Below are 25,338 nucleotides of genomic sequence, written 5' to 3'. Positions count from 1 at the left end.
ATGGCAATGCACAACGCTTTCCTTCTGTCACAATGTGCAGGCCAGACTTCTACGTCGTACCTTCACTTCCAGGAGACTGTTATCAAGGCCCTGATATTTGGCAGCGGTGACAGAGCAGGCCCTAGTAGTTCCGGAATTGAAGGACTGAGAATTGTACCAGGCCAGCATTTCCCAGGGCAGATCCCTCACAGCGGAAAAAAAGGAAAGTCACAAAAGAGGAGCCGAGTGTGTTATAAAAGTGGAATACGCAAGGACACCATTTATCAATGTGACAACTGCCCTGACAAACCTGGCCTGTGTATGAAAGACTGCTTCAAAAGGTACCATACTTCGATGGACTATTAAATTAATTTCTGACGTATGAGAACCTGACAAACACTACACAACTGACGTAGTGTTCGTCAGGTTGTCATACATCAGTTGTGTAGTGTTCATCAGGTTGTCCTACACAACTGATGTATAACACTACTGTTAGGTGTCGGTCTGGTGCTGGATTCGAAATGGGTCCAGGACCTTCTATGGTCTCCCATTTCAGTCCAGCCAGGGCTGATGCTGCTCAGAATCACCGTCAGCCCCAACGCCTAGCTGGTCCGCGAGCACTGTTTATCTCCCAGGTAGTTGTGCCTAGCAATGTTAAGCATAGGTTGCAGAAGGAGACAGGGCTTGTGGAATCTAAGTCCAGGATTTGCCGAACTGAGCATGTCCGTGACCTGGCGGATCATGATTGGTGGGTTGGCACTCACCTGACCCGGTGACCTGCCACCGACTGATTGGTCCACGGGTAACATCACCAATGGCGCGTGGGTAAGGGCTTAGTCTTTAAAAGGCCCCCCCACAAACATGGCGCAGCGCTCAGATCATTTTGCAAGTGTTGTTTGTGTGGACGAGTGTATTCCACGTGCTCTCTAGCTGCTCTCTCCGTGACCTGCCGATGCCAGAGTTAGCTTGGCTAATTAGCGTAGGTCACTCAGGCAGGCTTAGATTTGCTTAGGCAGGTAGCTACGTCTAGCAGCCTGGCTCAGCCAAAGGAGTCTCCTAATACCTCGAGCAGCCTGCAGACACCCTGTCCACGGCTATCGCCTGTCAGCCACGTGGAGTAGTAACCTTCTGTCAGGTGGCACGCCGGCTGGAGGCACGTGTACCCGTCGCGTAGTCACACACGCATCTAGCGCCAATCCCTAGAGCGTAGCGCCTGTATCGAAGATAGGGCTACTGCTTTCCCTCCAGTCGCACGTCTCCCTGCAGGTCTTGGAGATTGTGTGAACCGCTGAAGCCAGCTCCGTGTGCATTAACACGGAGTGGTTCTTCAGTTAAGTAGGTGCTATCCCGGTCACTCTTCTCCCGTGCAGTTAACGGAGATAGAGCGAACCGCTATACCCGTTCATGTGTGCGGTAACACGGAAGGGTTTAACATTTAAGTTGGTTGCGTACCTTTCCACCCGGAAAGTGTTCGGCAGCAGTCCTCCAGGCTGCATCGCGGACCCCGAGGTCGGTTGCGTTCCATTTTAATAAAGTTGTCTGCAACCGCCCTCCTAACAACTACATTATAAAATTCAAAAATCAACTACCACTACCAAAAAGGGGGCACTTGTTGGGCATTTCCACTGTTTAGGCACATCAGGGGTTCTGAGAACGTGACATCACGCCCACAGACCATTCCATCAAAGTCTGCGTTCAAAAGCGTCACTCCTTCCCTTCCGAGCCCTGACATGCGCCCAAACAGTAGTTTTCTCCAACACATGGGGTATCTGCATACTTAGGAGAAATTGCACAACAACTTATGGGGTGCAATTTCTCCTGGTACCCTTGTGAAAATACAAAAATTGGGGTCTAAAATAAAATGTTAGTGAAAAAAAGTTAAATGTCCATTTATTCCTTTCACGTTCAATTAATTGGTGTGAAGCACCTGAAGGGTTAATAAAGTTCTTGAATGTGGTTTTGAGCACTTTGAGGGGTGCAGTTTTTAGAATGGTGTCACTTTTGGGTATTTTATGTCATATAGACCCCTCAAAGTGACTTCAAATGTGATGTGGTCCCTAAAAAAATTGTTTTTGTAAATTTTGTTGTAAAAATGAGAAATCGCTGGTCAACTTTTAACCCTTATAGCTCCCTAACAAAAAAAAAATGTTGGTTCCAAAATTGTGCTGATGTAAAGTAGACATGTGGGAAATGTTATTTATTGCAAAATTTTCAAAATTTTCGCCAAATTTCCATTTTTTTCGCAAATAAACGCAAGTGATATCGAAGAAATTTTACCACAATCATGAAGTACAATATGTCACAAAAAAACAATCTCAGAATCAGGGGGATCCGTTGAAGCGTTCCAGAGTAATTACCTCATAAAGTGACAGTGGTCAGAATTGTAAAAATTGGCCTGGTCATTAACGTGCAAACCACCTTGGGTTGTAAAGGGGTTAAAGGGAATCTGTCAGCAGGTTTTTGCTATGTAATCTGAGGACAGCAGGAGATAGCGGCTGAAACACAGAATTCAGAGATGTGTCACTTGTCAAAGTGCGTGCGGTGTTGCTTAGTAATTGTCAAGGATTTATCAAGAAGAGATTAACATTGCCGGACAACACTAGTCCAGCAACGCCCCCTGCTGTGATAAGCAGCACACCGTCTATGGACTTTGTACATGGAGAGCCTGGTGTGGGTGGGGACAGCTTTCTCAGCTCTGCTTCATTCTAAATCTAAAAGCTCTGATTGGGTCAGAACTGCTGCAACCAGTAATCTAAGTGATACATTGTTGGATTCAGCTTCTATTTGTCTACATTACGCTCCTCTCAGATGAGAAGTAAAACCTGCCGACAAATTCCCTTTTAGATTTTATTGCCGGTGTCAAGCTATTATTTATATGTACATTTTATAAAACCTATAAAAAGTTTGGAATCAATAAAATATAAAGTCATAGATTTCATTATACCTTCTGAATGCTCGTAGAGTTGTCCGCTAGGCCCACTTGCACTGCAGATTTAAGAAAAAAAAAGACATTACTACATGCATGTAAGAATTATTAACTACAATAAAAAATGGTTCTTTCCTTAAAGGGAACCTGTCACCTGAAAAAAACACAATCAGACTGCAGATATGGGGATAATCTCCAGATTAACCCTGCTCTGAACTTTATTTCTCCCGGCATCCATTGGATTCAGTCACCGCTCTGTGTATAGTGAGAAGTGGCTGCAAACACTCCCCCTGCACTGACTTACAGCAGCTCAGCAGTAGGGCCGGCTGTCAATCACTGGCGGGGACGAGGTTACAGCCACCGCACTCTATACAGAGAACGGTGACTGAACCCGCGCCGGCGCCGCCCGTGACTGAAACCAGAATGCTAAAAGGAGGAATAAAGATCATTACCTCATGACAGTAGGGGTCTAAGTGCTGGGCAGGTTCAGAACTCTATTAATCTGCAGATTAACCCCATATATGCAGAAAAATAGCTTCTTTCATGTCACAGGTTCCCTTTAAGGAAAGAAAAAGTAATATTACATCAGTTGAGACCCTAGAAAGACCTAGGTGCATTCTGACCATAGGAAGAATCACCAAATACCAAGGTTCAGGAAGAACCAAATAGAGGACAATATACAGTAGGTACGGAAAGTATTCAGACCCCTTTAAATTTTTCACTCTTTGTTTCATTGCAGCCATTTGGTAAATTCTAAAAAGTTCATTTTTTTCTCATTAAAGTGCACTCTGCATTCCATCTTGACTGAAAAAAAAACAGAAATGTAGAAATTTTTGCAAATTTATTAAACAAGAAAAACTGAAATATCACATGGTCATAACTATTCAGCCCCTTTGCTCGGTATTGAGTAGAAGCACTCTTTTGAGCTAGTACAGTCATGAGTCTTCTTGGGAATGATGCAACAATTTTTTCACACCTGGATTTGGGGATCCTCTGCCATTCTTCCTTTCTCCAGTTCTGTCAGGTTGGATGGTGAACGTTAGTAGACAGCCATTTTCAGGTCTCTCCAGAGATGCTCAATTGGGTTTAGGCCAGAGCTCTGGCTGGACCAGTCAAGAATGGTCACAGAGTTGTTCTGAAGCCACGCCTTTGTCATTATAGCTGTGTGCTTAGGGTCATTGTCTTGTTCGAAGGTGAACCTTCGGCCAAGTCTGAGGTCCAAAGCACTCTGGTAGAGGTATTCATCCAGGATATCTCTGTACTTGGCCACATTCATGTTTCCTTCAATTGCAACCAGTCGTCATGTCCCTGCAGCTGAAAAAGACCCCCATAGCATGATGCTGCCACCACCATGTTTCACTGTTGGGATTGTATTGGGCAGGTGATGAGCAGTGCCTGGTTTTCTCCACACATACCGCTTAGAATTATCACCAAAAAGTTCTATCTTCATCTCATCGGTCCAGAGAATCTTATTTCTCATAGTCTGGAGTCCTTGATGTGTTTTTCAGCAAACTTTATGCAGGCTTTCATATTTCTTGCACTGAGGAGAGGCTTCCATCGGGCCATTCTGCCATAAAGGCCCAACTGGTGGAGGGCTACAGTGATAGTTGACTTTGTGGAACTTTCTCCCATCTCCCTACTGCATCTCTGGAGCTCAGCCACAGTGATCTTGGGGTTCTTCTTTACCTTTCTCACCAAGGCTCTTCTCCCATGATTGCTCTGTTTGGCTGGACGGCCAGGTCTAGGAAGACTTCTGGTGGTCCCAAACTTCTTCCATTTAAAGATTATGGAGGCCACTTTGCTTTTAGGAACCTTGGGTAATGCAGAAATTCATTTGCAACCTTAGCCAGATCTGTGTCTTGCCACAATTCTGTCTCTGAGCTCCTTGGGCAGTTCCTTTGAGCTCATGATTCTCATTTGGTCTGAAATGCACTGTGAGCTGTGAGGTCTTATACAGACAGGTGTGTGCCTTTTCAAATCAAGTCCTATCAGTTTAATTAAACGCAGTTGGACTCCAATGAAGGAGTAGAACCATCTCAAGGAGGATCACAAGGAAATGGACAGCATGTGACTTAAATATGAGTGTCTGAGCAAAGGGTCTGAATACTTATGACCATATGATATTTCAGATATTATTTTTTAATAAATTTGCAAAAATGTCTACATTTCTGTTTTTTTTTCAGTCAAGATGGGGTGCAGAGTGTACTTTAATGAGAAAAAAAATGAACATTTTAGAATTTACCAAATGGCTACAATGAAAAAAAGAGTGACAAATTTAAAGGGGTCTGAATACTTTCCGTACCAGCATCTGTTTGCACTTAGCAGTGAGAGATGTCACCAGTAGCAGAAGAGGAAGGATTGTGAAATCTGGAGACAGATCCACTTTAACCATTCACATACACATACATGAAACCATACATAGCCTCCGGTCCCGGGTCTCATATCGGCAAATCCCCATAGCGCAAAGTGCCTGTGCTAGGGGGATTCATGAGTCTGCAGTCACACAGTGTGACTGCAGACTTATCCATTTTGACCGGACAACCCCTTCAAGATTTAGAACTTCAGGATATATGAGAAAAGAGGACAGCTTCTTGAGTAATAAATTACAAAGAGAAGAAAAAGTAACAGCACTGAAGGGGTTCACTATAAAGGGATGCTCATGTACAGTACCAATAAAAAGTTTGAACACAACAGTTGATGAAATAGTTTACCTTCATTTTATTGGAATGGGCTCATAGGTCGCTTCACGGGTCACTCCCGGTCATGTCTCATTAAAATGGGGGACCCCCCAAAAAAATGACGTGGGGTCCCCCCTTTTTTAATAGCTAGCAAAGGCTAGGCAGACAGCTGGGGGCTGATATTAATAGCTCAGGAAGGGTGCCATGAATATTGGCCCCCTCCCAGGCTAGAAACACCAGCCGTCAGCCGCCTCAGAAATGGCGCATAAATAGAATGCGCCAATTCTGGCACTTAGCCTCGCTCTTCCCACTGCCCTGTAGCGGTGGCAGTGGGGTAATAGGGCTGGGGTTGATGTCAGCTTATAATGCCAGCTGACATCAAGCCCAGGTTAGTAATGGAGCATAGTCAAAGTTAAAAAAAAAACATAAACACCCAGAATAAAGTCCTTTAATTGAAATAAAGACACAATTCTTTATTGTTCTAAATTAAACCATACTTACCATCACGCCCATTCCGACTGAAGCCAACGATCTCCTGCAATAAAAGTAAAATAATAAAGCAACATCATCCTTACCTTTCCATGGTTCCCACGACAGCTTCAGCTCTGCTACATTCACATGACAGGCTGGATCGCTGCAGAAAGCTGCCATCCAGCTTGCCATGCAGCAGACACTGAGAAGAGTAGGCATGCTTGCGCTCCTCAGTGTCTGGCTGTGACGGCATCCAGATGAGCCGAGTTCATGTTCAATGAACTCAGCTCACCTCATGCACGTCACTGACAGCGTGGGAAAATTCTACTGTACTCAGCGCTTCAGAGTGAGAAATTTCCCACGCTGTCAGTGACGTGCATGTCCAATGAACTCAGCTCACCTCATGCAGCGTGGGAGAATTCTCACGCTGAAGCGCTGAGTGCAGGAGAATTTTCCCACGCTGTCAGTGACGTGCATGAGGTGAGCTGAGTTCATTGGACATGACCTCGGCTCATCTTTGTGCCGTTACAGCCAGACACTGAGGAGCGCAAGCATGCCTGCGCTTCTCAGTGTCTGCGTCATGGCAAGCTGGATGGCAGCTTTCGGCTGCGATCCAGCCTGTCATGTGAATGTAGCAGAGCTGAAGCTGTCCTGGGAACCATGGAAAGGTAAGGATGATGTTGCTTTATTATTTTACTTTTATTGCAGGAGATCGTTGGCTTCAGCTGGAATGGGCGTGATGGTAAGTATGGTTTAATTTAGAACAATAAAGAATTGTGTGTTTATTTCAATTAAAGGACTTTATTCTGGGTGTTGTGTTTTTTGAAATACTTTACTAGAAATTCATGGCGGTCATGTCTAATATTGGCGTGACCCCATGAATTTCGGGCTTAGGGCCAGCTGATAATACCAAGCTGGCCCTAACCCCTTTATTACCCAGTGAGCCACCGCACCAGGGCCCTGGATGAGTTGGGTACAGCGCCAGAAGATGACGCTTCTATGAACGCGCCATTTTCCGGGGTGGCTGCGGACTGCAATTTGCAGCGGGGGTGGGGGGGGGGGGGCAGAAAGCTTGGGCCTCCCTGCACTGCAGATTCCAGCCCCCAGCTGCCTAGTTGTACCTGGCTGGACACAAAAATAGCGCGAAGCCCCACGTATTTTTTTTTTAATTATTTCATGAAATTCATGAAACAATTAAGAAAAAAAGGGCTTCCCTATATTGTTGTGTCCGGCCAGGTAAAAATAGGCAGCTGGTGGTTGGGGGCTGCCCCTTCCTGCCTGCTGTACCTGGCTGGACACAAATATAGTGCGAAGCCCCATGTCAATTTTTAAAAAATTATTTCAGGAAATTCACGAAATAATTTTAAAAAAAAATTGACGTGGGGCTTCGCACTATATTTGTGTTCAGCCAGGTACAACTAGGCAGCTGGGGGCTGGTATCCGCAGAGCAGGGAGGCCCAAGCTTTCTGCCCCCCCCCCCCTCCCCGCAGCAAATTGTAGTTCACAGTCACCCCGGAAAATGGCACGTTCATAGAAGCGCCATCTTCTGGCGCTGTACCCAACTCATCCAGGGCCCTGGTGCGGTGGCTCACTGGGTAATAAAGGGTTTAGGGCCAGCTTGGCATTATCAGCTGGCCCTAAGCCCGAAATTCATGGGGTCACGCCATTATTAGACATGACCGCCATGAATTTCTAGTAAAGTATTTAAAAAAAACACAACACTCAGAAAAAAGTCCTTTAATTGAAATAAACACACAATTCTTTATTGTTCTACATTAAGCCATACTTACCATCACGCCCATTCCAGCTGAAGTCAATGATCTCCTGCAATAAAAGAAAAATAATAAAGCAACATCATCCTTACCTTTCCATGGTTCCCACGACAGCTTCAGCTCTGCTACATCGAGATGACAGGCTGGACCGCAGCAGAAAGCTGCCATCCAGCCTGTCATCCCGCAGACACTGAGAAGAGTACGCATGCTTGCGCTCTGCAGTGTCTGGCTGTGACGGCATCCAGATGAGCCGAGGTTATGTCCAATGAACTCAGCTCACCTCATGCACGTCACTGACAGCGTGGGAAAATTCTGCTGCGCTAAGCGCTTCAGCGTGAGAATTCTCTCAAGCTCGCCGCATGCGCAGGAGAATTCTCCCACGCTGTCAGTGACGTGCATGAGGTGAGCTGAGTTCATTGTCGGCTCATCTGGATGCCGTCACAGCCAGAAACTGAGGAGCGCAAGCATACCTGCGCTTCTCAGTGTCTGCGGGATGACAGGCTAGATGGCAGCTTTCTGCTGCGGTCCAGCCCGTCATCTCGATGTAGCAGAGCTGGAGCTATCCTGGGAACCATGGAAAAGTAAGGATGATGTTGCTTTATTATTTTTCTTTTATTGCAGGAGATCGTTGGCTTCAGCTGGAATGGGCGTGATGGTAAGTATGGTTTAATTTAGAACAATAAAGAATTGTGTGTTTATTTCAATTAAAGGACTTTATTCTGGGTGTTTGTGTTTTTTTGTAACTTTGACTATGGGGTTAGCAATGGGGGTGTATTATAGACGCCTCTCCATTACTAACCTGGGCTTGATGTCAGCTGGCATTATAAGCTGACATCAACCCCAGCCCTATTACCCCACTGCCACCGCTACAGGGCAGTGGGAAGAGCGAGGCTATGTGCCAGAATTGGCGCATCCTATGGATGCGACATTTCTGGGGGCGGCTGACGGCTGGTGTTTCTAGCCTGGGAGGGTGCCAATATTCATGGCACCCTTCCTGGGCTATTAATATCAGCCCCCAGCTGTCTGTCTAGCCTTTGCTAGTTATTAACATAGGGGGGACCCCACGTCATTTTTTTGGGGAGGTCCCCCATTTTAATAGCTAGAAAAGGCTAGGTATTCAGCTGGGGGCTGATATTAGTAGCCTGGGAAGCTCCGTGGGTATTACCCCCTTCCCAGACTTCAAACATCTGCCCCAGCCATGTGCTTAACCTCCGCTAGAGCCTAAAATTACGGGGAACCCCACGCCAATTTTTTTTTTAATAAATCCTTTATTTTAACACTAAATGACAAGTACAGTAACCAACACTATCACTGTACTTAGAAACATGTCAGTCACATACATAATATCTATCTAATCTATGTGTGATGGTCTATCTTTCTGTTCTAAATTGTCGGGTACCGCTGCTGAATTGCCGGCCAGCTTTTTTAAAGAGACAGTGCATGAAAACACTATTTTTTTAAATAAATCCTTTACACTAAATGACAAGTACAGTAAGCAACACTGTCACTGTACTTATTATATATGTGACTGACATGTTTCTATCTATCTAATCTATGTGTGAAGCTCTATTCTTTCTGTTCTAAATTGTCGGGTACCGGTGTATGCCGCTGCTGAATTGCCGGCTTTTCATGTTTCACTGTGAGCACTGTTCCCATCGATTTGGGCAACCACCTCCCCCAATACATTCTACATTATTGTTAGTTGTTTTCCTTCATGTAGAATTAACCTACAAGGAAAGAAAGGGTTTATTTTCATTCCGATATTTGTGTCCCATTGACTTGCATTGGTTTCCGGTATCGGAATCGGCGATATCCGATACTTTTTGAGTATCGGCCCGATCCAATCCGATCCGATATTTCCTGATATCGGAAGGTATCACTCAACACTACTCATGAGCGATGACATTACTAAGTTACTGACGTTATCGGTTGTGAGACATAACCGGGAGTGACCTATGAAGCATGGTTCTCAAAACGACGCTCCATAGCTTGCTGTACAGAATCGTTAGATGTCGTGGGAACCCCAATGGGTCACGTCGCAGGTGCAGAGATTGTAATTTAAAAATAAATTGGCGAATGAGCGAGAGTTTCTTCCTTTTATTTATTTAACTTTCCTTTTATGTCTTTCAGGTTCCCATTTTTGGACTTCTTCTGATTGGCTGGATTACGTTGGATCTTCATGGTTTTTTTTTTGCTTTTTAATAAATAGGTGAACGAGGTGTGGGGGAGTGTTCTTTAAAATAAACTATGTTTTCCTGTGTGTGTGTGTGTTTTTGTTTTTTTTTATTACTGGGTTAGTAATGGGGATGTCTGATACACACCACTCCATTACTAACCCTTGGTTTTGATGCCAGCTGACATTACAAGGCTTAAAATGATGAATCCCGTCACTCACGTGGTTGATTAAAAGTTCTTTTTAATGGAGGTCCACATACAAAACATTTCAGCCCATCCCAGACTTTTGTCAATCATTACATTACAAAGCTGACATCAACCTGATAAAACTACTACCCCAATTGCCACTGCACCAACGCAATCAGGAAAAGCCAGCAAAGAGCCTGAGTTGGCGCATCTCATTGATGCGCCAATTCTGGGGTAACTGCAGGCTTTTATTTTTAGGCTGGGAAAGGGCCAATATCTATGGACCTTCCTATCTTGTTAATACAAGAGCACACCTCTGTTCTTTACAAAGGCTGGTTATAAAAAGAAGGGGGGAACCCACATCATTTTTTTTTATTTATTTATGATATGCATGTGTCTTTGGGTGCATTTGCGCTGTGAAAACACACGTTACAAAGTGTGTTCTTTTTTTACTGCAGTACTGTGGGAAAGTTCTCACCGCACATGCGTTAATGTTAGTGAGGTGAACAGAGTTCATTGGATAAGGACTCCGATGACCTTTCTGCCAGCACACTGAGGTGCGCAAGCTTGCACAGCTAATTGTCTCTGCAGGATGGCAGACTGTATAGTCGTATCTTGCGACAATACAGCCTGCCATCTTGATGTAGCAGACCTAGACCTGTCGTGCAACAAATGGATGATTTTATTCACGTCAGGGACAGGTGAGGATGATGATGCTTTGTTATTTTATTTCAATTGACATCGGCTTCAATGGAATGGGTGTTATGTTATTAGTTAAATTTAGATTTATTAAAGGAGTCTGTGTGTTTCTTTCAAATAAATTAACTGATTCTGGGTATTTAAAAATTGAACGGCACTCGCAAGGTCCGAGAGCCGTGTGATTTTTTTTTCTCGCACCCATTGACTTGCGATTTTTTTTCTAAGTCCGATTTCAGCTGTGAAAAAAATCACAGATGAGCGGTAACTCATAGATTAATATTGGTCAAAGTAGAATCCAATTTTTTATCGGATTGCACTCGTTCGTTTTCCTTGAAAATGAATGTGAGATAAAACATTTCCCTGCCTGGTTTTAAAAAATGTTTTACCTCAAAGAAAGAATTTTTTGTGATCCAGTCCTGTAATGTCTGTAGACTCTTTTGCGTCTCCCCCTTCCCAGGAGCTGTGGAATTATCTGTCCATGTCCCTGTACCGTCAGACAAAGCCATTACACACTACACAGCAGGGGCCCATTTATAAGATTATCTCAGCACAGGAACATTTTATTTAAACACATCTAATTGTGGAATTTATTATTATCAAGATCTATTGATTAAAATGAACTTTGCAGGTAAACCCCTTTAAGTTTTCCTTTGGCTGTGTTCACACATGTTGTGTTTTTCAGCTTCAGAAAACTGCATCAAAACACAATCTCTGGCAGGAAATCAGCTGCGTCAAAAACGTTTTGCTGCGTTTTTTGATGCATTTTTTGTGAGTTTTTTCAGCGATTTTTTTCATTGTCCTGTCTCTATTTATGCATGTACATAAAGTTCTGTTAAAAAAAAAACCCCATTCTATTTCACCATCAAAAACGCTGCTGCAAATTTTGGTGCATTTTTTCAGCATTTTTTTCACCATTGTATAAGGATGTGATTTTCCTCCAAAATATCAGTAATTAATGGGGGCACTCTCCTACACCTCTACTGAGGTCTGATATTAACTATTAACATCAAACTTGACTATTAATAATTAATTTCCACTAACGTTATCTGTGCCTTATACTATATACCAACTGAGACAAAACCGTGTGCTAATAAAAGGTATTTATTACACAAAAGTCTACAGTTAATATACTACTAGGTATCACACTAACACAGTACACAAAACGGATTCACAATTTCCAATTACCTAATATATTTTCCACCCACGTTTGCTAATCACTCATGCAATATCGGCCCACCCAACTATACCAACTTTGCCTATATATATCTATCAATATCTAGGAGGGTTAGTACAGGGTATGTAGGGCTAGTAAGTAAAGAAGTTACAGGGGAAGAGAGATACTCAGCCATGTGTTGTTATGTCCATCCTCAAGAGTCTAAGGGGCCTTAGCACATGTGCATTCTGGGTTTTTAAGTCCAGCCAGTGTCCAGCTTCATGTCACAGGAAATGATGTATTATTCCCTGCCCACTGGCTAAGATCTTTGTTCATGTCCAACCATACTCGCAAAACCTGATTTAGCACATGGCTGGACATTCTATTGAAACCTCCTCCAGCAGCAAACAGACTGAAACACATGGGGAGATGTGGGGCCAATATATACATGTATACTTATCTGCAAGCATGGCTAGCATGCAGATACGTATATACATGTACAACCTGAGACACTTCCCTTTACAACTACCCATTATTTCCCATGGGTGAAAAAACACTGACAAAAATGCTGAAAGTGACATGCTCTATTTTCCAAAAACCCAACCAAGGCACAAAATACACAACAACAAAAAAGCATGATGTGTGAACAGAGAATTCTGGTTTCTCATAGACTTTGCTGGTACTGCAAAACACAGCTGAAAATTTGCATAAAAATCTGCAGCAAAAAATGCTAAAAAAACACAACATGTGTGAACATAGCTTTTAAGTGAAGTTTAACTTATACTTATTATATGTTGTCAAAATTACTCACAAAACGTCGCTTTCAAAAGCCACAAAAGACGACGGAGGGGTTTCCTCATTTCTTGTGAATTTCTTTCTGTAGAAACATACAAATCAAGGTCTGTGTTAAGAGTCAAAGTGAAAAGAAAAATACTATTTTAAATGATAAAACCATCAAGGTAGAGGGAGTTGTACTTGCAAATGTGGAGTGAAGAAATGTTCATTGTTCTCATGGGTCTTAATTCACCAACAACTACTTGGATATTGCATTTTACCTAACCAGGTGGGTGTCAAAAAGGGCAGATAGACACCTACACCATCACAAGACCCTACAATTACCATGTAAGGCAGCACCCACCACTTCCTCACTGATACCTCAGATGCCTCTCCTAGATAAGAGCAGTCTATGCGGTATGCAATGTATCGTCCTTCAGGGAGCGCTTCTTCCCAGACCATTTCAAGGTCTCCAGCATATCCAACTCCTTTTGAGTACCAGCCTACTGCTCCAATCATGCATTCCCCGTCACCTCTTTTGCCATACTTACGGATGCAAAGTCTGCTTCCAATATCACGGGCTGGAGTGACTTGTAAGTTTCGTAATTGTGAGATCACAGATGTCTATGCAAGCACCGTGTAACGCATGTTACACGAGTCTTGAATGGTGGCTCAAAAAAAGATGAAGAAGCATCGACTTCAATATCATCATAAGAAGCGTCGACACAAGTTTGCAAAAAGGTATGAAAAGTGAACTGTAGAAGATAGGAAACGGGTGGTTTGCAGCTATGGGACAAAAGTCAATAGACTAGGCTATGATGGGTGAAAATGGGTCTGGAAGAAACAAAGGAAAATGGGGCTAAAGGATGGAGAAATTGAAGGAACTGTCAAGTTCGGTGAAGGAAGTCTGATGATATGGGGTTGTTTCACAGCTAAAGGCGTTGGATACTTTACCAGAATCGATGGTGGTCTCAATGCTGAGCTATATGTGAGTATCCTACAAGACTAATTACTTTGTACACTCGAGTACCATCGGTATGAAAAGGACAACATAGTGTTCCAGCAGGACAACGACCCAAAGCATATGTTGAGATTGGCAAATAAATGGTTCAATGACAATGAAGTTGAAGTGCTGGATTGGCCCCCACAGACCTCAGACCTTAATCCAATTTAACACTTGTGGGTAGAATAGAATAAAAAACTATATACATATCCAAGCGAGTCGAAGAGCATGCACCAACTGGGAACATGTAAAAGAGACCCGGAATTAGATGTCGGTCAAGACATGTTTGAATCTGATCGAGAGCATGCCCAGAAGGATTCAGGCAGTGTTGAAAGCCAAAGGTGGATTTACAAAATACTAATAAAATAATAAAAAATTGTACTTAGATTTTTAGGAGCAAAACAGTAACAGTGCAGTGACATGACAAGAATCTGCATAATTAATCATATGCCAAATAGTTGCAACTCAAGTTTATATATGAGATAGACAAGATGATTGTCTATAAAATGAGGGTAGTCTCACAATAAAATAAGTAGTGGATGGTGAGATATGGAGCCTGAAAGTCAAAAGTTCAAAAGATTGATACTCTTTTGCTCTTCACTGTATTCATGTGCAGTTGGTGGTTCTGGCGATGTATTCAATTAATAATGATGGTCCCAGTGCTATATTCAATTACCGATTATGGTTCTAATAATGAATTAGTGTATTAATGGTTGTTTTGGTGCTGTATCTAAGTACTAATGAGGATGCTGGTGCCATTCATGTACTGATGGAATGTTCTGGTGATGTATTCATTTAATGATCATGGATCTGGTGCGGTCTTCCCTCATTAAACACAAATTAAACAATTAAAGAAAATTTGGTATGTCCACATCCTTAAAAGTCTGATCTATCAAAATATAAAAAGAACTAACATATGCAGTAAAGAGAAAAAAAATAGAAGAACTACTTTTTTTTGTCACCACACCTCTTACAGCAAAAAGCCATCCAAATGTATGCACCCTGAATTGATAGCAATAAATATTTCAACTTACTGTGCAAAAAACAGCCCTCACATAGCTTCATAGATATATTTTTATTGTTCTAACAGGTCCTTAAAAAAGCATCACAAGCTAAATGTTGTTTTTTTTTAACAAAAATAAGAATCTCTGAACGTTTAGGATTACTGTAATCACAAAGACCTGGAGAATCATGTTCACACGTCACTTTTACCACATAATGAATATCTTAAAAGCAAAACCTAAAAAACAATGATGGGATTGTGTTTATTCACTGCAGGTATACCATGAACTGCTGGGAGGGGTGCCACTTGAATTTTCGCCTTGGGCACCAAAAAAAAAAGCTAGAATCAGGCCTGTCCCCACAGACGTTAGGAAGCTAACCGATTCAAGCCAAAATCACCGGGTTTAGCCAACTTCTATCTCATGAGTCTGAGGGCATTTAGAATTAAATAACTCTTTGATCGCTGGGCATCAAAACAGCTCAGACCCCAAGTGATAAAGTCACAATATGATGCTGTTTTTCAGTTACAGTATGGTGGTTCTAAAATCATGTTATAAAAGTATAATTTAGTAACTATATGGCAGTATTAGTTACGGTATTAACCACACATGGTATAGAGAGATTCAGTAATGCTATGGTGGTATGTGGTGGTACTGTTCAATCACTATAGTTGAGGATTTCTGTCCTTTAACCCTTTCACGACCTTGGGATTTTCCGTTTTTCGCTCCCCTTTTTCCCAGAGGCATAACTTTTTTATTTTTTAATATGTCCCTGTGATGGTTTATTTTTTCTGGGACGAATTGTAATTTTGAACGACATCATTGGTTTTACAATGTCGTGTACTGGAGAAAAAGGAAAAAATTCAAAAGTGCGTCAAAATTGCAAAAAAAGTATAATTCTATACTTGTCTCTTGGTTGTTGTTTTTTTTTACCATGTTCACTAAATGCTAAAACTGACCTGCAATTATGATTCTCCAGGTCATTATGAGTTTGCAGATACCAAACATGAATAGGTTATTTTTTTTAAAGTGGTGAAATAAATTCTAAAGTTTGTAAAAAAAATTATAATGGCGCCATATTCCGAGACCCGTAGCGTCTCCCTTTTTCAGGATCTGGGGCTGGGTGAGGGCTTATTTTTCGCACGCTGAGCTGAAGGTTTTATTGATAATATTTTTAGGTAGATATAATGTTTTAATTGCTTGTCATTACGTTTTATTGCGATGTTGCAGCGACCAAAATAACTTAATTCTGGTGTTTTGTTTTTTTTTCTCGTTACACAGTTTACCATTTGGATTAATTCTTTTTATATCTTGATAGATCGGGCGATTCAGAATGCAGCAATATATGTATATTTTAGTTTTATTATTCATTTTTTTTGAATGGGGCAAAAGGGGGGTGATTTGAACGTTTATATTTTTAAAAAAAAACAAACATTTTTTTTTTACTTTTTTCTGGCCTTAATAGTTTCCTTAGAAGAATTGAAGGTGCTTTCATCCGATCACTTGTGCTACACATGGTTAAAATGATCATCTGCTATGAGCGATGGCCAACGGGTAACGCTCATGGCAAATCGGCACATGATCCTGCTAAAAAACAGATTGCAGTAAAAAAGAAAACAATTTAAGACATTCCCGTCCTTATTTGAATGAACTATTTTTGCATTGTATCTTTTCATTTTTTATCGCCCCTAACAAATCCAAAAACAGGTATAACTACCAGACATGTGAACATAGCCTTACAATACAATGTAACGAATGATAGTCGTATTTAGTGCTTACGTTGGCTGCACCTCCTCCTCACTGTCGTCCTCAATAATTGGACGCTTTCTGCCTCTTATTCTGGACGTCCTTCCTAAAATATATAACAAAACTGATTATGATTCTCATTCACCTCCAGATTTACACATCATCAGAGAAGCAGTCTCCACCTCTCACCATGGAAGAAGCAGAACCTATTACACACTGTAGGGATAAAATTATTGGGACACATACACATTACTCCTGGAGGAAATTTTATGACATTCCTTTTTAAATCCAGGGTCATTAACATGGAGTTGATCTCCCTTTGCAGCTAATAAAGCTTCCACTCTAAAAAAAAAAATTGGGGATATTTCTGTGCAATTTGTTGTCCATTCTTCCAGAAGAGCAGTTATCAGGTCAGACACTGATGTTGGACAAGGGGACCTGGCTTGTAATCTCTGGTTAATCCAAAAGGTATCTATCTGATGGAGTTGAGGTTAGGTCTCTTGAAGGGTCAGTCATGTTCTTCCACACCAAACTCACCCAGCCATGTCTTATTTGAACTTTCATGAACTGACTTGTGACAACATATGACAGCAAGATGCTGAATTCAGGGAGCTCTTTAGAACGAGCCATTTTATCACAACTGTTCGCACAGGCAGACTACATGCTTAGATGCTGGATTTTATACCCATGGCAATGAACCAAAAGAGAAAACCTTAATTCAATGATTAAGAGGTGACTTTTCATACTTGTTCACACAGTGTGTAAAGCTTCCTTCACATGTACATGTTTTCAGCACGTGTGGCATTCGCTTTCACATGCACTGAAGACACGTATGCACACATACCTATCATAATCTATGGAGATCTTTGCATGAGACCCGTCCGCATGGATTACAAGGGCCAATACACATTTCTGGCTCCGTGTGAAACATCCTTGTGACAACCGTGTGCTGTACATGTTTAACACTGCAAAGTATAGGAGAAGCTTTGGAATTGATATTTAAGTCATGGTGGAAAAAAAATGAATTGCACACGGATGGAACACTGATGGCACACGGATGACACACTGATCCAAAATACTTATGACACCGGTACCATTTTTCCAGTACCGGTATTATATGGACATGTGAAGGGTGGTTTAGTCAAAGGAATCTGTTAAACATGTCGTCGGTCGGGTAACAAACCCTGAGCTGGAGGTTTTCAGGAGGCAGACACAGAGCTTTTCCCCAGGATATTGTAACTTACTTTTTCCTCTCCTTGTAACAAGAACCATAACCTTTCTAATATTTCGACATAGCCGCAAGAGGGCTTGTTTTTTTGCAGAACACAACTTATTCTATGAAATAAGTGGAAACGGTGAGGAAAAAAACTGTAATTCCACATTTTCTTTTTCAAGGTTTTGTACTAGCGCCGCTTACTTTGTGGTAATCAGGTGGTGATCTGTTACCTTTGCTCTATGGGTCAGTATGGTTACGGGATCCCAAATCTATATATTTCTATTCATGATTTACTAATTAAAAATAAAATAAAAACATTTACAAAAACAATTTGGCTTTTGTCACCATATTCTGAGAGCCATATATATATTTTTTTAAAGTGGTCATCCGGCAGTCAAGGTAACCCTTCGTCAATGTGCATTCATACTGCACGGTGGCCCCATGTTCATTAGAACTGATGGCCATTATGTTAAAGTCTGTTACATGTCACCATCACACTTGACAGCGGTATTAACCCCATAACGCCCAATGACGGACACTGCACGGCATGAGCAGGTGTAAGTTAATGCTCCTTGCCGTGCAGTGTCCGTTATGGCTTTAAACTGTCACAGCGTGTAAACACGCAGTGACAGATAAGTGCGGACAGCTATCTGTGACAGCTGAGCAGCACAAGATGGGGTGCAGGGAGCCATATGGTCGGTCCGCACACCTAGATCGCTGCGATCGGTCAGTCAATCTGACTGACCGATCTCAGCATGATCGTGCAGAAGATGCTGAAATATCAGCGTCTCCAGCCCGATCAGTGCCGGAGTTCAGCACCGCCAGTGGCTGAGCTCCGGCACTAAACAGCTAGTAGCCGTGTCAGCACCACCCCTGGCTGTTAACCCCCTGACAGATCGGTGGCCCTGCGATGTCGTGGGGCCCAATCATTGCCATGGTGACCAGGGGTCGTCATGACGACCCCCGGGTCACCAAGCTACGGAAAGCTGCTGAAACCATGCTCACAGCATGGGCTCAGGAGCTTTCACTAAAGGTATAATGAATGCACTGCAATCTAGTACATTGCAATACATTATACCTGTGATCAAAGAGAAACAAGTGAAAGTCCCATTAAGGGACTAAGTAAAAAGTAAAGAATAAATGGCAAAAAATGTGTAAAAATATGTAAAAAAATTAAATTAATAATAATAATTTAAAAAAAATATTCACTAATAAATACACATTTTTATGTAAAAAATAAATAAATAAATAAAATAAAAAAAAGTACACATATTTGGTATTGCCGAGTCTGGAACAACCCGACCTATAAAAGTGTCACACTAGTTAACCCCTTCAGTGAACGCCGCACAAAAAAAACTTAAAAAAACGAGGCTAACGATGCTTTATCACCATGCCACTGGGAAAAAAAGGGGAATGAAACACGATAAAAAAAACAAATATAAATAAAATTAGTACCGCTGAAAACGTCATCTTGTCCCACAAGAAACAAGCCGCCATACAGCCCCATCATTGATAAAGATGTTGAACAATACAGGTCCCAGGACAGAGCCCTGTGGTACCCCACTTCAGACATTCATCCAGCTGGATGTGAAGCCATTTACAACCACCCGTTGAGTCCGATCACTAAGCCAGTTATGAATCCACCTAACAGTTGCCTTGTCCTTTCAATACTTGGTCATTTTTTCAATAAGGATGGTGTGAGATACTTTGTCAAATACTTTGCTGAAGTCAAGATATACTATATCTATGGCATTTCTGTTAGGCGTCAGGTGTTTGCTGGATTTGAAATGGGTTCAGAACCATCAGTGGATTCTGTAGTCTCCCATTCCAGTCCAGCCAGGGCTGATGCTGCTCAGCATCATCATCAGTCCCAACGCCTAGCTGGTGCACGAGATGTACAGGTTGTCTCTTTGGTCTTTGTTCCTAGCAACATGAAGGATAGGTTGCGGAGGGAAACAGGGCTGCTAAAGCTTAAGTCCAGGATTCTCTGCACTGAACATGCCCGTGACATGGTGGACCGTGATTGGTGGTTTGGGAGTCAGCTGATCCGGTGACCTGGCGCCGCCTGATTGGTTGCGGGTGACGTCACCAATAGTGTGACGGTGGGCAGGGCTTAATCTTTAAATAGCCCCCTCACAAACATGGCGGCGCGCTCTGATCATTGACCTGTGATGGTGTTGTGTGGACGCTTGGTCTTTTGGGCTCCACGTGTGCTTTAGTTTCTGGCAGGCAGGTTTAGTGGAAATAGGCAGGCTTAGATGAAATAGGCAGGCTTAGATGAAATAGGCAGGTAGCTTCATCTGACAGTCTGGCTCCGACAAAGGGGTCGCCATACACCCCGAGCAGTCTGCAGACACCCTATTCCCGGCACCGCCTGTAAGCCACGTGGAGAGATACTGCTCAGTGCGGTAGCACGCCGGCTGGGAGCACGTATTCGCCGACGTGAGTCACACACGCATCCTAGCGTCTGCTGTGTAGTCCCTGTGCAGTTAACAGGGCTACAGATATATTATTTATCGCACATCTCTCGTGCTGTTAACGGAGATAGTGCGAATCCCTAATCCTGTTCCGGTGTGCAGTAACACGGAAGGGATTGTTATTTAAGTTGGTTGTTTTACCTTCTCACCCGGAAGGTGTTTGGCCGCAGTCCACCAGGCTGCATCGCGGACCCCGTGTAAGGTTGCTTTCCATTATTTAATAAAAGTTGTTTGCAACCGTCCCCTTAACAATTTCCCTGATCCACCCAGTCAGTGATTCTGTCATAGAAGGAAATTAAGTTAGTCTGACATGATTTGTTAGTTACAAACCCATGCTGACTCTGGTTAATCACTTCATTCTTATCCAGGTACTTACATACATGTTGTTTAATAATTTGTTCAAAAATCTTTCCTGGTATAGCAGTCAGACTCACCGGCCTATAGTTCCCTGGGTCCACTTTCTTCCCCTTTTTGAAGATAGGAACAACATTTGCTCTTCTCCAGTCTTCTGGGACTTCTCCTGTTCTCCAAGAATTTTCAAAGATTATGGAGAGTGGTTCTAAAATTTCTTCTACGATCTCCTTCAGTACTCTGGGGTTTAATTCATCTGGACCTGGAGACTTGAACTCATTTATGTTAGCTAAATATTCCCTCACAATCTTTCTGTTTACAGATAACCTGGATTCTTCAATTCCTTTAATAGGACAGTGAAGATCAGTTGATGCTCCATTTTCTTTCTGAGAGAAAACAGATGCAAAATAGGAATTAAAAAGTTCGGCCTTCTCAACATCCTTTCTTACCATTTCACCATTTTCATCCTGTAAAAATCCTATAGCATCTTTGACTTTTCTTTTACTTTTGACATACCCCCAAAATCCTTTTTTATTGCTTTTGACATCTCTTGCAAGCCTTAATTCATTGTCAGCTTTAGCTGACCTGATACGTGCCCTGCAGGATCTGCAGACTGCATTATAATCTTCTTTAGATATGACTCCTTCTTTCCATTTGATAAACATTTCTTTCTTTCTTTTTAGCATGTGTTTAAGTTCTGTGTTCATCCATCCTGGTTTCCTTAAATGCTTCCCATTCTTCCTACTTTTCGGGATTGTTAACGATTGTGCTTTGAGAATCTCATTTTTAAAAATTTCCCATCCTTCCTGGACATTTTTGTCCTTAAGGACATCCAGCCATTGGATCCCTCCTATTCTCTTTCTGAGTCTCTTAAAATCTGCCTATTTAAAATCTAACCTTGAAGTTTGAGTCTTCACATGTCTTCCTCCTCTAGTTATCCAAAATTCTATAATAGCATGATCGCTGCCTCCTAGGGTCCCAGACACTTTTATCTCCTCAACCATTTCCTCCCTGTTTATAAGGATTAGATCCAAAGTAGCAGATCCCCTTGTTTTCTCCCCTACCTTTTGGAAGATAAAGTTGTCAGCAAGAGAGGATAAGAATTTGCTTGACCTGTTAGTTTTACTTGAGAGAGATTCCCAACAAATGTCTGGATAGTTGAAATCTCCCATGACCACTACGTCATATTTTTTGGAGAACTTGGTCATTTGATACATAAAGTGTTCATCCATATCTTCAGCTTGCCCAGGTGGCCTGTAGTAAATGCCTACAATGGTGTCCTTTCCGTTGTTCTCTCCTTGTATTCTTACCCAAACACTTTCCACAGAACTCCCAGTCTCTGCTTCAATCTCTCTGCAGATATACGCTTTTCTAACATACAATGCGACACCTCCTCCTTGTTTATCAAGTCTGCTTCTTACAAATAAGTTGTATCCTTTTAGCCTTGTATTCCAATCATGTGTATCGTCCCACCAAGTTTCAGTGACATCATATTTCTTTTCCTGCGTTAGTAGTTCCAATTCTCCTTGTTTGTTGCCCATGCTTTGTGCATTTGTATAAAAACATTTTAGTTTGTGATTGGTTTCTCTTCCTCCCATATTTTTATTACTTAGATTTTTTTGTCTTTGTTCTTCCTTTCCGCTTCCAATAGCAGAGATCTCAATAGTATTTGTCAGCTGTATGGCTTTTTCTGGCCTTTTGCTTCCCTTCCCACATTGTTCTAGTTTAAAGCTCTCCTGATGAGTGTAGCAAGGCGACTTCCAAATACATGTATTCCAGTCTTCGTAAGGGGCACCCCATCTCTAGCAAGTAGTCCATCATATAGATAATTCATTCCGTGATCCAGAAATCCAAATCCTTGTTGACAGCACCATCGACGTAGCCAGTTGTTCACCTGTAGAATCTTATTCCACCTCATTGTTCCATGGCCATCCACTGGGAGGATGGATGAGAAGACCACCTGCGCTCCCAATTCTTTCACTTTCTTGCCTAAGTCTTCAAAGTCACTGCAGATGGTTTCCAGGTCCTTTCTTGCAGGGTCATTTGTCCCCACATGTATTAGCAGGAATGGGTAGTGATCTGTAGGTCTGAAAAGTCTTGATATCCTGTCAGACACATCTTTAATTTTTGCTCCTGGAAAACAGCACATTTCTCTTGAGGTTATGTCTGGTCTGCAGATAGCGGCCTCTGTTCCTCTCAACAGGGAATCCCCCATGACCACCACTCTCCGTTTTTCCTTCACAACATTTTCTTTCTCTATCCAGGAGGATTCTGAGGGCTTACAAGGTTATTCATTGTGGGCAAAGTCTTATCTTGCTGTATTTCTTCATGGTTCTCCTGTGTGAGAGCCTGGTACTGGTTCCTGAGCAGTATGGGTGCTGACTGCCTCTCGATACTCCTGCTTCTCTGGGTCACATGCTTCCATTCCTCTGTTTCATCAGGTGCAGTTCGAATTTCTTCTCTTCCTGTATCATGAAGAGATAATTCTCCTCTAAGAACTCTTCACCTTCCTTAATGATTTTCAAGGTAGTTAACCTCTCTTCTAGATTTCACAACTTTTCCTCCAACAGGGACACAAGCTTGCATTTCTGGCATGTGAAGTTTGGCTTTTCCCTGGCAAGTATGTGAACATGTATCAGGATATGCAGCTCACCAAATGGCTCCTGGACTCTTCCATGTTCTTATTGTTAATGTGTTATGAAAACAGTGAAAAACGCTCCAAAATTCGGTTTATCGATGTCCTCCTTTCAGCTCCAACGGCCAAAATCCAGTGTTCTTTGAGCTCGCGGAGACTCTTCACTTATCCCAAAATGCAGTGGGAGTATGCAAATTATCTCCTCAGGACTCCTCCCCTGGTTTCATCTGTCAATGTAAATATAGGGTGCTTCCACGTTACTGGTAGCACAAGGGCACTGGAAAAGTGAAATAACTCCTCGCCCCCAAAAGAAATATAGCAAATTCTGTGCTCCGAAATTTTAATGCTACCCTCCCACCCCCGCCCTCCAGAGCTCCAGTGTGTGCCTACATCAGATTTACCATCCACATGTTTGGCAGGGGTATAACTTACAAAATGGGGTCACTTGAGGGGGGGTATTCTGCTCTTTTAGCATTTAGGGTCTCTGTATATGGAGTCCGCAAACTATTCTAGGAAAACCTATACTCCAGCAGTCAAATAGCGCTCCGTCCTTCCCGAGTGTCGCCGTGTGGCTAAGCAGTACTGTACAGCCACATATGAGGTATTGCCACATTCAGCAGAAATTGTGGGCCACATTTTAGGGGCCAGTTTTATCCATTAACCCCATTTAAAACGTAAAATCTGGGGCTAAAACAAAATATTTGAGATAAAAATGTAATTATTTTTTCTTCACTGCCCAATGGTATAAAATTCTGTGACACACCCATGGTGTTAATATGATCATTGCACCCGTAGATGAGTTCACTGAGAGGTATACTTTGTAAAATGCGGTCCTCAGGCTGTTATGGCACCTCAGTGGATCTCCCAGTGTATGATGGCACCCGATGCAGATCACGTAGGAGAGGGAGCCCTCTCCCTCCTCAAGCCTTCTAAATGCTGTTATTTCTATTGATATCGACATTTAAGGGGTTAAAAAGCTGGGAATGGTGAGGGCAATGCTCCTGACAGTGACAGCTGAGGCTCTGCTATCACTTAAGCCAATCTCCCGACGATGATGGTGAGGGCACAGCCCCTGGGCCCCGCACAATCGTCATGATGTTACTGTATGTCAGTGGTTGGGAATCCCTTCCCGATCAGGACGTATAGGTATGTCAAAGGTCATGAAGGGGTTACAATTTTAGCAGCAATTTTTCATATTTCCAAGGAAATTTAAAATAAACTGCATTTTTATGGACCTATTCACTTTTGAAGTGACTTTGAAGAGCCTTTTATTGTAACCCCCTAAAAAACACCCCAATTTAAAGAATGGAGGTTTCAAAGCATACAAGAAGTTTGCTATTCCTTGAGGTGCTTTGCATTAATGAAAATATAAGAAAAAAAAATTAATAATTCCATTTAGTCAAATTCCATTCAGCTAAAATGTTACTTCAGCCCTAATTTTTAGACTGCACAATTTATTACGCAATTTCTCCTGAATGCAGCATTACTCCTTGTATAGCAGACACTAATATTGTATAGCTATTGTACGGTTTGGTACTCACTCGGCTGCGGCTGAGGTAGGCACAGGAAGCATTTTCATTGAAATCCAGGCTAGTTTATTCAGACAGCATAAACTGCTCAGGTAGCAAAACAAAAACACCCTTTTCCGGCACAAAGTGGAAATACAAAGTAAAATGTCCATACAATGTTGCGGGTTCGACCGCTCAGGTCAGTTTCCAATCCTTAGGTGTTTAGCACAGACCAGCATCCTGGAGATCCACATATCTCCAGACACAGAATGAGACAATTGGTCTCCATTTTATTTACCAAACCACGCCCCCGGGGTGGGGATATGTGAGCAGCCATTCCCACCAATCTCTTATGACTGCTCGTAAAAGCGGCCCTCATACGACCTATTAACCCTTTCAGTACTATATGTGCTGGAGCATGCTTTTCTGGGTTTACATCACCGAAGCTAACAACCTCGAGGACCTGTCCGGTGGCCATCTTACATACCCTCCTCTGCCCAAAGCTGGCGGGCTTGGCTATCAATAAGCAAAAAAACTCAAAATTCGAAAATCACGATACACATGAAGATTAGAAAAGGAATAATCAGT

The sequence above is a fragment of the Phyllobates terribilis genome, unplaced genomic scaffold (genome assembly GCF_046119375.1).
Source record: "Phyllobates terribilis strain yellow unplaced genomic scaffold, ASM4611937v1 Scaffold_1006__1_contigs__length_475962, whole genome shotgun sequence".
Lineage (NCBI taxonomy): Eukaryota > Metazoa > Chordata > Amphibia > Anura > Dendrobatidae > Phyllobates > Phyllobates terribilis.
This window is presented reverse-complemented; position numbering follows the sequence as displayed.